Raw genomic sequence first — 14278 nt, 5'->3', positions numbered from 1 at the left:
ATTCGGTAATGTAACTATCGAGGACAATGGAACAGGGAATATGGTAACGACAAGAATTACAAATGTTTTAATAGAAAACTACACATTAAGCAACACATTGTGTATTCGAATAGCTGAATTGTTTTAAAAATGAAAAATTAACAATAAAAATTGCTACAAAAACAGTAAGTATTATCTGTCGTGAACACCTTCAGTTGAACAAAAACAAAATTGGGTCGATGTCACTGCTGGTGGAGGTCTTCTCCCTGAGGACTTACGTGTTGACATGAATCATCATTGATATGGCCATAATTCTAAATTAACTTAACAAATTTGTGAATTTTCTACCCCCAGAATAGATTAGATTATTTGTATTTGGCAAAGGCTTTCGGAACTTTGAGTCATCAAATCTAATCAACTTCGTACATTATGAGGCCTTTTCATCTGTTTTTTATTCATACATCACTGATGAGTCGTGTGTAGATAAAAAACCACGTCTGGCATATAAAACTTTAATCTTAGTTTTCATGATAAGTTTATTGTATGTGTTTAGGATAATCTGGCTGATGTTTTCTAGGTATTGACCATCAATATTTCAAACATAGATGTCGCTTGGATTTTGTGTCATTTGCAAACAATTTTAAGACACAAAGATATAGATCCAACTGAAACCAAACAGGCATGTTGGTTGAAAAAAATATATGAGATTGTTTAAAGTGTTCTATTTTCTAAATAAAATTAATGAAACATTTATTTCCAAAGTTCCAAGCTAGAATTTGAAAATCATAAACCCTTTTGGTATACTCTTCAAATACATTGACAGCATTTTGTCGATATAACTTTGACAATCTGCATAGATAAAATGTCCTGTCATAAAGTTGCTGGTTTAAAATGTATGCGACCCTAATGAGTCCCTTTCATGGTTATTATAAAAATCATTTAAAAGATAAATACGAAACTATCGTTTACTTAAGTTTCAAAAGTGCTGGTATTTATTTCCGCACATTTCAAATGTTCATTACAATGAAATAACTTCTCTGTTATATTTTTCATTTTCATTGCCAAATACACACGGGAATGCTGTTTATGTGCATTATGAATATGAATATATTGATATGTGACCATTAAAACGTTAAATCTCAAGAGGCCTAAAAAAAAAACCCTCGGCAAATAAACTGTTTCTAGTCTTTACAGTTACAACGGTAACCATGCATTTAATTCAAATGAGTAAGCTTTTGAGTCTTTTTTTTAAAATTTGAACATCGTTCGAAAATGTTGAATAATAAATAAGCATTGAGTATATAAAAGGACATCCTTAATATAAAGTAAGCTTTTAAACCTTTTTAAAACAAAATTACAAGATCGTTCGAAAATGTTGAATAATAAATAAGCATCTAGTATATAAAGGCATATCCTTGATATAATTTTTTCATAAAATGTACAAACGTATACTGGATCATATACACATGCTGAATATGGTTTGCAAGACACTTCACTGGTTTAAAATTCTAAACTTATGTTTACTGACTTTAAAAGCTTTTGGTAAGTTGAGATTTGATTTAAATTTTTGATTTGCTTCTCGAATTCCATTTGAATGCGATGTCACAAAATTATTTTTATTTCGAAACAATTCTTCAAAAACTTCTTTTTATACCTTTACTACCTACTATAAATACTATTACAATGATTTATAAAGGATGAAACAAATGAGCATAGTTGATATTTAAGAAATAATCTTAAATTGCATGTAACATATCTTTTAATTAACTTGGCGTTTATGAGCATTTTTTCGTGACCGAAGTCGTATCTTCCTTTGGAGATTTTCGGTCTTCCTTTGTGCAGTAAACATGGTAAATGTTATGTTTGTTGATGACTTTCTTATCTTACTTAGTTCAATATACAAAGAAACGAGAAGATATGGTATGATAGCATGCTTGTATGAGAAACTATCCATCGAGGATAACTGGAACAACTACAGGTCGCAGTTCAGCATTATCAATGAACAAATATCATACTGTTTAGCACGCTTAAAAAAGAAGCCCTAGATGACAAAATGTAAAACAAAACAAAACGTAAAATCATCAGCCGTATTTGTACTAAACAATAAACAAAGAAAATCAAATTATGACAGGTAGCAACCAACGTTAAAACGCTTGATTACAGGCTATTGTCTAAGGACAAGCACACGAACAATATGACGGGGTTAAAGATGTGTGTGAGCGTTTGTGTAACAGCTCAACAAAAGAACAAACTGATAAAGTCCGTTTTAATTGGATTGATTCCTAATATCAGTTTCAATCTTACAAAAATAAAGGTTTAATTGTTTTATCATCTTTGATAAAGCTTTCAGTAACTATGGGTACTATTAGATCAGTAGTTTGAGTCTTTTTGTTAATTTCCTCTTGTACTTTGTGCTGCTCGGTTGAGTAAAGATATTCTAAACTGAGTTTATCATTTTGTTTTAATGTTGTGCTGCTACACAATTACCCTAGGTTAAGGGGAGAGTTCAGCGCCAATAAAAAATGTTTAACCCCGTTACATTATTATGTATCTGTTACAGGTCAGGAGCCTGTAATTCAATATTATGTAATACGATGTATTTACGATAAATATGATATATGTTTATTTATATATTGAAGGTTTACAGATGACAACCAAAGTATCGACCCAGGTTAGCGATACTGTTGAATCATGGAATACACCAGATATCATGAACTACACTAATGACGTAAATAGGTATAACCTAGACCTTAGTGGAATAACGTCGTTAATGATTGAAATAAAGGCATGCAACTATGCACATGTCCTTCTATCAAATTCTGTTGTCAGAAACTCGTCAAAACCATTGTATGAGATTATCATTAGCTATGCTTTTGACATATCGTACATTATCTACCGTGCAGAAGAAGGTCATGAAACAGACTTTTCTACTCCGAATATACTAAACTGCACTGTGTATCTTCCATTCTGGATTAGTTGGGCAGATGGTGATATTAAATTAGGAACTGGGATTGTCGTTGGTGACTATGTTTTGGGAAATTTAAAAAATACAGATCATTTTGTAGTGAGAAGTATTGGAGTATTAACAGATAAAGGTAGATTAGGAAAATGGAAAATAAAAATTGAAGGTAATCCTAAACATTGTATTTCGTTTGCATTTAATCGAAGATTCTTAAAATCACTGAATCTCTGCTTTATTATGTATTTATATTGATTAAAGAAACGTTTACGTATGTTTATCTTTTCTATTGTTATAAAGGTTTTGTCTACATTTGCTTTTCATTTTTTTCATCTAAGTTTGAAATTGCATCAATTTACCTTGCATACCTTTAAGCTATGTCTGCCTGATAAGTGGCAACAGCAGTGTATTGCATTTTCGTTTACACCTTGCAAGATTGATATGCATTTATTTAATATCTCATTCAAATATTTGTTTTTATCGCTATTTTACGAAAATTTCCTTTAATCTTACTGACTGATAATTTCCTTTCTCAGCGGAGTCGAGTGATATGAAAATTATCGCTAGAAACTAAGGAGCAAGTGCCATTGCTAATGAAATTGACATGAAATTGACAACGTCGTCATAGGTAAAATAGCGATAAACAGATTATCATTGGTCATCACAACTCGATTGCTTTTCTCGCTTTCGCCGTACCGGCTCAAGCGAGAAAATCAATCTCGTTGAGATGATCAACGATAATCTATAATTCTCTTTAAAAAAAGGAAAAATTAGTTAATTACAGCTGTAAATACAATAAAATAATATTTTTTATCATTTTGATACCTGCATTTTGGGTACAGTTTTGGAGCTACTATTCTCTCACGAATGCCAATAATTCCAAAAAAAATTGTATATAAATTATTATTGATTGCTTGTCGGTTAATTAATGTTCAGTCGCAAATATTTCATGCATGTTCAGGACGGGAACAAATTCACTATAAATACAATAGGTAGGTCCTGAAATAGATGCAGTCTGAAATGAAGGTTCGGGAAATTTAAACTCAAACTCGAGAATGATGGCATATTGGATAGAGACAGAAATGTTGTCTAGCAACAGGCCACCTGCTACTGACTTTTTTTTTTGGTTCGAATTATTTTTAGGTTTTAGCAAATCATGGACTTTTGGAATGGACTATATATCTTTTTGTGTTTTACTCTATTTTCAAGTATTTTACGTGGAAAAAGAAAATCCGGTTCCATGTGCAAGGCATATTTCATAAATCAAATACATGAAGAATGCGTCCATGGGACACATATGATAACCCTACTTGCATATAACGTTATAAAGGGACAATAACTTGATCTGTGTGTTGTTGTAATAAACATTGTGTATAAGTTTCATAACATTTGCTTGAGGGAAACTAAAGAGAACGGCAACTAATTGTGGGACGTACGGACAGACGGACGGGGGGCATAACAACTTTAATGTTTTCGTCAAAAATCAAAGACATGATTTCAAAGGGTATTGGAGAAACTCTTGGTATTTTTTTTTTTTTTTGTAAAGTGTAAAAAATGATAGCGGCATACTTTGTTATTTCCTCCTTATTCTTTTTTATTTCTTCATTATTAACTGTTTCTATATTTCATCATCAATTGATAAGCTATTTGATATGATTTTAGGTCAAAGTAAGTTGGATATCAAGTTTGAGTTTCGTTCATCCTGAGCGGTATCCGTGACGTTGTGACTCATGGATGTAGCAAATTGATTGCAATTATATGGTTTCAGCACATTTTTTTTATTAAAACTTGAATCAATTAATTAGATATTTGGTTACATCAAAACAAGTAACAAATCGAAGTTTAGTTTTGTTCTGCTTTAGCAATTTCTTCAAAAATATTTCGTTGAAATATACATTGCTTCAAAGTGTTTTTTTTTCTAATTTAATACTTTAAACAACAGATGGTTTTCTTAGTATTGTGTCCTATCATAGGAAGTTACACATCGTGTTTGAGATTTTTTTATAAGTTGGTTCTGCAATTTTTTGACATATTCGCATCAACAAATAAATATTGTAACACAATTAAAGATTTGATGGAATTTCACAGCTACACCAGTAGCAAATAATTGTCTGCTCAAACTCATCAAAATTAACTGTAAATGTTATTGTAAGTAGGGAATATTGGAATGCATTTGCAAAACCAGGTCCTTAACCGACATTATTACTCATTGCAGACATTAATGGTGTCAGTTTCGTCAAAGGATGTGTTATATCATTGGTCTTGATTTATGTGTATGTCCTCTTAGTCATAACGGTGAAATGTATTTTAGGTGTTTTATGTCATATTTTCTTTTGTTTGTTTCAATGAATATTTTGTTTTAATTTCTCTCTTTCTGAAATAATTGACTATAATGTTAGAACACGGAATTCATAAAATGCGTTTTCTTTTGTCTAACAAGTTTTGATTTAAAGTTTCAAGGAAGATTCAATTGTTTATATAAAAGGATCGTACGTCGGGATGACTTAAAGTTTTGTCCAACAAATGTTACCTGTTATGATCGCATGCAATAATATGTTAATTTTCAACTTATATCTCTAATTAAGGGTTTCGAATGTTTGGCCATTTTACGTTTATTTATTAGCAATTTATACATTTTTTTTATTTCATATATACCTTTTAGTGAATCAGTTTCAGCATTTGGAACATATCTATTAGCCTTTTATACATTTGTTTTATTTCATCCATACCTTTTAGTTAATCAGTTTGAGTATTTCGACCATATTTATCAGCAATTTATACATTTTGTGATTTCATCTATACCTTTTAGGTAATCAGTTTGAGTATTTCGAACATATTTATCACCAATTTATACATTTTGTGATTTCATCTATACCTTTTAGTAAATCAGTTTGAGTATTTCGAACATATTTATTAGCTCAAAATGTCAATTATTTGAGTTAGTACGTCTTTTTAAATGACAATAACAATTCGACATACTTCTGACTTTTGCAATACCACGAGAACGAAAATTTTCAGTTAAACAGTTGTGTCAAGTTATAAGTTTATTCATACCTATGGCAGATCGACATTTCTATATAATGTATTTGATTTAATACTGATAGAAAAAAATAAGATAACTTCAAAAATATATTATAAAACATGCATGAAAAGAAACCTCAATAAGCATACCCAATATGACTTATTACCATTTGATGGATAGAACCTTTAAGGCATGAAGCCAACAAAAGTAAGTGTCAAAACTACTACTGTATCAAACGGCTAGGATAAATGCCAAAACCAGAACTTTGAAAAGACATACCAGTAACATTTATGCACATTTATGCACAGGCGCTTGATCGCGTGCAATGGGTATTTTGTATGAAATATGAAATTTTACAGGTAGTACTTAATATTTCTGTTTATTATAATAGAATTTATCATGGGCAAGAAAACAGCCGTATCGTAAATCATCCTTAACCTTCGATAATAAAATCTCTTCATATGTATATATGCTATAGGAAAAAGCTTTCTCATAAATATATCAAACACATTTGATACAGTTTCAGACAAATTTGCTGGATATTTTGACAGCTGTAATATGAGTAATACCAAGTCTGACGTCGTTGTAGTCGATGACGTTAAATGTTCAAGAATCAGGTGTGCTACGAGCTGTGGACTGTTGAAGACTTGTATGGGTTTTAATTTCAACAGTGCCAGGAACAGGTTTGTGTTGACAAAGTATTAACAAACTTTTCCTTCGTTACACTTACATCCTATTATGTTTTAAAAGACATCTTTTGTTAAGTATGTTAATACTTAAATCTGGAATTCGGCTTGTGTCAAGAAAATATTAATACCAAATTTTGTCTTCTTTTTTCCTCCTTAACCATTCTGTTTTACTCACACGTATGATTTTAAATAGAGAACTACCTTTTTCTCCATGAATGCAGGAAGATTAGTAACACGCCTTAAGATACAGCAATCAGACGCAGTTATACAACATCAGAAACGATCATTCTACGAACATACAGATTTTAATTAATGAAAGTGTCCATAATCTTTTTTTCGGCTCTTAAATGCCACAAGTTCTGTCACGTTATTTTCGAATTCAACCAGAACAATCAATTGCAAAGTTTATTAAGGACAAAACTGTGAAAAAAAGGGATGACATTTAAAGGGGATCCTTGTATGGTGCATGCATATTTGACTGCATACATATTTTACTGCATAAACAGTACATTTGGTACCGTTAATGTTATTATCAGCAAATCCCTATTTTATCTGAATAAGTTAAATCTACATTTTGCATATTCAGCCGATAAATTCGTTTAATTAAATAAAATTTGCTATAACAGATGTAAACAAAACAATCACAAACTTCACTGAATAATATCTTAGAAATAATACCCGTAGCCATATTTTATTTAACTAAAATATTTTATCTGTTGGTATACAATTCGTACCTTCTTACAGTCTTATTTAATCAACTGCAACTAATCTACATATTTTATTAAGCCATGTTATGATAATTGTAGAAAGACACAGTCCGTTTGCAATATCAAAAGTAAATACAAAAATTGAAAAAATAAATTTTATTAGAAGAGGTCAGCACAAGCTGCTTTTATAATCACTTATTGTCCATTAGAATAGCTGAAGTCTTTTTGAATAAATCATAAATCATAATTCATAATGCAAATGAGATAGTTATTTATTGAGTGCATTAAATACAATACTAGGACAGACTTTCTTAATCAGCTTGTTATCTTAGAAACGCAACAAGAAATATGTTCTTATCTTATACTTCAATGCCAAATTTGTCGACATTCTAAATGAAAGCAGATATTATAAGAAATGTCAAAATATGAAAATACATGAAAATCTCCATATCACAAGAGATGGCCTAAAAATTATCACATTTTGTGTTTCCAATGTATGACATTTTTTTGTTACCAGACATCAGACATGCTTATTCTTTTGAAATCCCAATAAGTCCTGAACGTCATAATATAGCACAACGTAGGTACTTAAAACGAAAGTGAAAGTACATGATTATAAAGAAATGCCTTCCAGATTCTCATTTCATCTATGTAATTCAGGACGGTATTTCTTAATAAAATAATAGATCCTTCTGGCTTAGTCATATGTAAATAATCCAGATACAATAATATCAACTTTACACATAATGAAATACCATTGTCCCAATAAGCCTCTTATATCATGCTAAGATTGAAATGCTATTGATCGAAATGTTAAGAGGCTTCTATGAGTATTCTAATCACAAGAAACAAGCTTTAAAAAAAGAAAAGATGTAGTATGATTGCCAAGGAGATAATAATCAATTAAAGACAAAAGGACTAAGTTGAAACAATTGCATGTCAAAGTACAAAATACGTTATTATCATATTCAAATATACTTGTATTCTCTAACAGTCATTTCATACATTTTAGATGTGAACTACTCTCGTTTGGATCAAATGTTGTGACAGACATACCACATCACATTGAAGCTGGATGGAGATTTTATAGTAAATGTTACAATGGGAAAACTGCTTGTCTTGGATGCTATTTTTAAGCTACCATTTGACAGTAGACAGTCTCTGATAAGGATATCATTTGCAATTATTTATTTGTTTTTAGGTTTTAGAACTGCATACATTTATTGAGTTAATATTTGTTATTTAAAGACAACTGTAAATTAGCGATTCTCTAATCTCGTAAATCCATTAAGAAAATATCATTCAAGGTAAAAAAATAAAAACTGAGGGAATCGAATGAACCGTAACAAAACGTGACCGAGTGCTTTAAGCGTCTCCTGCTACTTCTATCCTTAAATCACTGTTGAAGAAGATTGTGTTGTGAAAAGCATGAACTGTTAATGAATCCTGCATATGAATATGCATGCTCCTATCGTATTTACATTCAGATATGTAAACACCGTACGATGAAGCAGTATGTATGTTACTGCTGGGGAATCGGAGTTTAAAAATAGGTAAGCTGAAATCATAACGTTATCATAGATCTAATTTTGAAGTTGTGTTTCTGTGTAAATACCAAAAAAAAAGATACAAACCTTCTAGTCTAAGTAGTATCCTTAACTTCACAAGGATTTTTGAGATGCAATAACAAGCTGTTGTATAAAAATTAGGAGATGAGTTATGATTTCCAATGAGACAACTATCCACCAAAGTTCAAATAAAGTTGATGTAAGCAATTATTGGCAACCGTACGGCTTTCAACAATGAGAAAAAGCCATACCGTATAGTCGGCTATAAAAGGCACAGACATACAAAATATGAAACAATTCAATTGAGAAAACTAAAGGCCTAATTTAAATAACAAAACAATTTACGAAAAACAAATATAACTGACATAGACCAACGACAACCTCTGAACTAAAGGCTCCTGACTTGGAACAGGTACATAAAGAATAAAGAAGTTTGTGAGCGGTGACCCCCCCCCCCCCCCCCCCCAACCAAGTTTAACCTTGGACAGTGGTGTAACAGCACAAACATAGGAACAAACTATAAAAATCAGTTGAAAAAGGCTGAACTCATCAAAGGGTATACAAAGCAGAAAATCATCAAACATAACCACAGACCAGACGTAGCAGGGCATTTATCCATTCCTCATCCCTAACAACAAAAAGGACACTATATACGGATCTAAGAGTACTCGCAGTTACTGACAGCTAGTTCAAACCCAATAACAACTAATAAAAATAATCGTGTATCTAGGACTGTTATGTAGGTTATTGAGTGACAAATCATGATTAATATATCTTAAACTGCTATTTAAAGAACTAGGGATTTCTTTTCTTTCTTTCTTTTTATAACTATATATAAATTCTGCTTCACATAGATACAAAAATAAGCTGAATGGTAGAGGTGTACAATAAGTACCCTTTAATCCACCATTTTCTGCATCAGGAAATGCCTGTTCCAAGTCAGGAATGTGAAAGTTGTTTTCCATTCGTTTGATGTGTTTGAGCTTTTGATTTTGTCATTTGATAAGGGACTTTCCGTTTTGAATTTTCCTTGGAGTTCGGTATTTTTGTTATTTTACTTTTTACATATCTATATAAAAGTTAATTTATTTTACACCGAAAAGACTTACTTACCACTATCGACATGTCAAGCATTGTGCGTGTATAGATTTCAGATGATTAATTTCAACTTTAATGAGTATAAAGGTGAAAATTACGTTTGTTGAAAAAGTTGTAACTGAAATAAAACTGAACGAATTAAAAGACCTGAACTAAGGTCTTCTATAAGAAGTGTTCGGAAAGGGATTTAAATACTGTGCTAGTGTGAAATACCAATACCGATACAAGATTTTAAAATATACAATTGCATTGAAAGGTAACTATGCGAAGCATAGTTTTCTTTTGTAGCAAATATTAAGCAGGCCTTTTAACAGGTTGAAATGCATATTCCATTTTAAACATATCCTCCTAACCCAAAGATAATAAAATAAACTTCTTTTACGTATGAAATCTGAGCGCCTCTTCCAACAATATTTCAGTTATATAGTGGTTTTCAGTTTTATTGGTGGAAGAAATCGTGTTCTTTATTAGAATTTAAGGTTACAGATTTCTCTATTCTGGAAACATGATATAAAATAAGGAGATCGGGTATGGTTGCCAAAAAAGACAATTATCAACCAAATATCAAATAACGTTAATATGAGTAACTATGTAGGTCACTGTATGGCCTTCAAAAAGAAGCAAAATCATACTGCACAAAAAACTTTAAAAGGCCCGACATAAAAAGCGCAAATTTCAAATAAACAAACATTCTGAACAAAGATTGATTCGGATGTGATTTGATTTCAATCATTTTTTATTCATTAATTTTGATCAGTGTGCGGATTTTCCTTTTAAATTGAAAAAAATAGTAAGAAAAGGAGGGACAACGATTATGTACTTAATCGATCAATAATATGAAAAAAGCAATTTTATTATAATGATATTAATATATATATATATGAACAATGATCGTGTTGTTTTACTGGATCCTGGTCCATGTATAGAGGAATACATTGTTATTATCTAATTGTTTAAAAATCCTCTCATCAATATCAAACACACCCATACAGGTAACTTTAATGATAGATTATCTGTGCTTATTTTAGATGGTCCCTTTTATAGGATATAGTGATATTGGTAGTTAATATCAGCACCAGAATCCTTTTGACTTTTGTAAAACGTCTATTAAGAATGACAGGATTATTTTCATATTAATGAACGAATTAAAGAAAAGGATAAAACCTTGTGTCTTCAAATGTACATAGCGTAGCTGCTCAGAAGAAATTTTAACATATTCATCTCACACGACCTGTTTGGTTCTAAATAACATTGAACTGTGCAATAACATGCACTTTTTTCACCGTCATATTTCAGGAAATGAATTAATTTTTCAATATCATTTATGCAGATGGAATATAATTTGCAACACCTTTCAACCTTAACAAACTAAGTTGACATGACAAAGTTCAATATTGTAATAGAGAATCGATGCAGCTTGCGTGGTATATATGTACGGAATATCGGATAAGTCGAACAATGATAAAGGGTCCCTTTAAATTCGACTTATCGGGATTTTACTGTAGTATTTTGTTCTGCTAATTGTAGTTTTAATGCTGGTATATTTATATTGATGCTTCCATAACCGCATTTGTAACCATTGTTGAGTTTTTGAAAATGTACATAATACCTAATTATATGTTAACCTTCAATGAAAATAACACTCAATAAAAGTTGTACAGCCGAAGAGCATTTATTGATTAACTTTCATTTGGAAAGCTCGAATAAAAAACTTTTAAAACTGCAAATTTTTATTAAATTTAAATTGTGGTCAGACAAATGTGTACACTTAAGGAAAAGACCTAGAATAAAAACGTGGGTATTTGTATGTTTCATCTTATGTCGGAAAGTGCTGGTATATCTTATTAAGAATTATTTTTATGTCGAACTATATTACAAATAATTGAACAATTTTTGATTGAAACTTTTTATCATATGAAAAAAAGGTTTAGGTTGGACGGAAAAATTCAAGATTCAATGAACTTCGTATGTTTTACAAAGACAAATTTTTAATCAACTGACATAAGCTTTCAGCCGTTTTATATTGTGCATCTTCAAAATAAATTGTTTAGTTGTTTATTTATGTATAATTTTATATGAGTGTATGCTTCTAATCATCTTACCATATGTGTTAGTGTTAGCTTTATATGGAATTTCTATTCATGAATGTGTAATTTTGCATAAAAGTTGTTAGTTTTTAAATGTGTTAATAAAGAAAATTTTGTGTTAACAAGATTTTTTCCATTGATATTGCTTGTGTCCAGCAAAGTCTTTTAGGAATGCAAATTCAATCAAAACTTTTTTAATATTAACTATAATGGAATTTCAATGCCGCCTTGAGGGTTGCACTTTGAAGATACAACTGATTCACAAACCACGTCTCTTTTGGTAGTTTGATATTCAAAGATATTTTGTTTTTTTTATCTACTGGTTCCCCGATTTATCTCCATGTTTTATCTCATAGATACATGGGGATTGTACCAACTGTTTCAACAGGACTCTATTGGCCAGACAGACATGTACACTTTACAATCATTCCATACACCAAATATAATTGACCTATTGCTTATAGTATCTGAAAAATTGTCCAAAACCACAAAAAAAACAAACATTGTCCAATGAACCATGAAAATAAGGCGAAGGTCAGATGAAACCTGTAAGTCTGACATGTACACGTTACATTCATTTCATACACCAAATATAGGGGCCCTATTGCCTAAGGTATTTAAGAAATAGACCAGATCACAGCAACTTGACAATGTCCAATGATCCATGAAATTACGGTCAATCAGACATGTACACCTTAATACCATTCAATACACCAACTATAGTTGACCTTTGCTGGTAGTACTAATGATACGGACTTGACCAAGTAACTTTAACTTTAATCACTGATCCATGAACTGAGGTCGAGGTCAAGTGAACCCTACCTGATGGATATGAAGAGGTTTCAAGGAACCCATATACCAAGTATAGTTATCCTATTACTCATAATAAGTGAGTATTTCACTTGACAAAAAAATGTAACAAATATTTCAAGCAGTCACTGAACCATAAAATTGATGTCAAGGACAAAGGACATATGACGGACAAGAACTTCGTAACAAAAGATATCTGCATACAAGGTATGATTCATAAATGTCTTTTACCTTCTGAAATACAAAGCTTTATACTAATAGTGTATGCCGTCGCCGCCGCCGACGCCGGACGGCAATCCCTTTGATTCGCATTCTGAGGCTTTCGTCGCAGGAAACACAAAAATCACAGACTACAAATAAAGGCAACAGTAGTATACCGCTGTTCGAAACTCATAAATCGATAGAGATAAAAACAAATCCGGGTTACAAACCAAAACTGAGAGAAACGCATCAAATATAAGAGGAGAACAACGACACAACAAAAACACAACATTAAAACACACAGAAACGAACTATAATATAACAATGGCCATTTTCCTGACTTGGTACAGGACATTTTAAGAAAGAAAATGGTGGGTTGAACCTGGTTTTGTAGCATGCCAAACCTCCCGCTTTAATGGCAACGTCAAACACAACACCAAAACGACAACATCACATGACAGGACCACAATACAAATAAATGGGAGAACATATAGGACAAAGAAACACACGAATAATAGCTAACAAAAGGTACTAGGCTTAAAATTCAATACGTCAGACGTGCGTCTCGTCCACACAAGACCATCCAGTGACGCTCAGATGAAAAAAGCTTGAAAGCCAAAACAAGTACAAAGCCGAAGAGCACCGAGGACCAAAACTTCCAAAATGTTGCGCCTAACACGGCCAGGGTTTTCTGCCTGGGACAAGAACATCCTTATTATTTAGAATAATATATAATTTTGCAAACAGTAAATTTTATAAAATGACTATATAAGAGATATACATGATAAAACCGAAGTGGGGACTAACTACAGAATGAAAACGGATACATTACATAATACAACTTAATCCAACATATAAAGATACACAGCCGAGTTAGCCAAAGCATCAACGCACAAAGTGACGTCACATTTGAAATTCTAAAAAAACACACAAAGTGACGTCACATTTGAATTTGTAAAAATATTTCCCAAAAATAAGATAGGATTAGGATTGATTCAAGATTAGATTTGTAATACTGACATTACATTTATTAATAACAATGAAAATTACAATACTTATTAATATCAAATTGTGGTAGTAATTAGATAATTAATTGTATTATCTAGCTATGTCGGTTTTTCTACTGAATCAAACTGTAAACCAAATATATCGTATACA

The 14278-nt window shown here is 31.3% G+C and overlaps 1 long non-coding RNA gene across 1 annotated transcript; it reads left to right on the top strand.

Annotated features, from left to right (window-relative positions):
• Window positions 1-1422: 1422 nt before the first annotated feature.
• Window positions 1423-12228, top strand: LOC127704145 (uncharacterized). Its single transcript, XR_007983163.1, has 4 exons — window positions 1423-1521; window positions 2619-3107; window positions 6481-6643; window positions 8369-12228. It is a non-coding gene; the product is annotated as an uncharacterized LOC127704145 (long non-coding RNA).
• Window positions 12229-14278: the final 2050 nt, after the last annotated feature.

This window comes from Mytilus californianus, unplaced genomic scaffold (assembly GCF_021869535.1).
Source record: "Mytilus californianus isolate M0D057914Y unplaced genomic scaffold, xbMytCali1.0.p SCAF_6, whole genome shotgun sequence".
Classification (NCBI taxonomy): Eukaryota; Metazoa; Mollusca; class Bivalvia; order Mytilida; family Mytilidae; genus Mytilus; species Mytilus californianus.
Note: the sequence above shows the minus strand (reverse complement) of the source record. Positions and strands in the feature narration are given on the sequence as shown.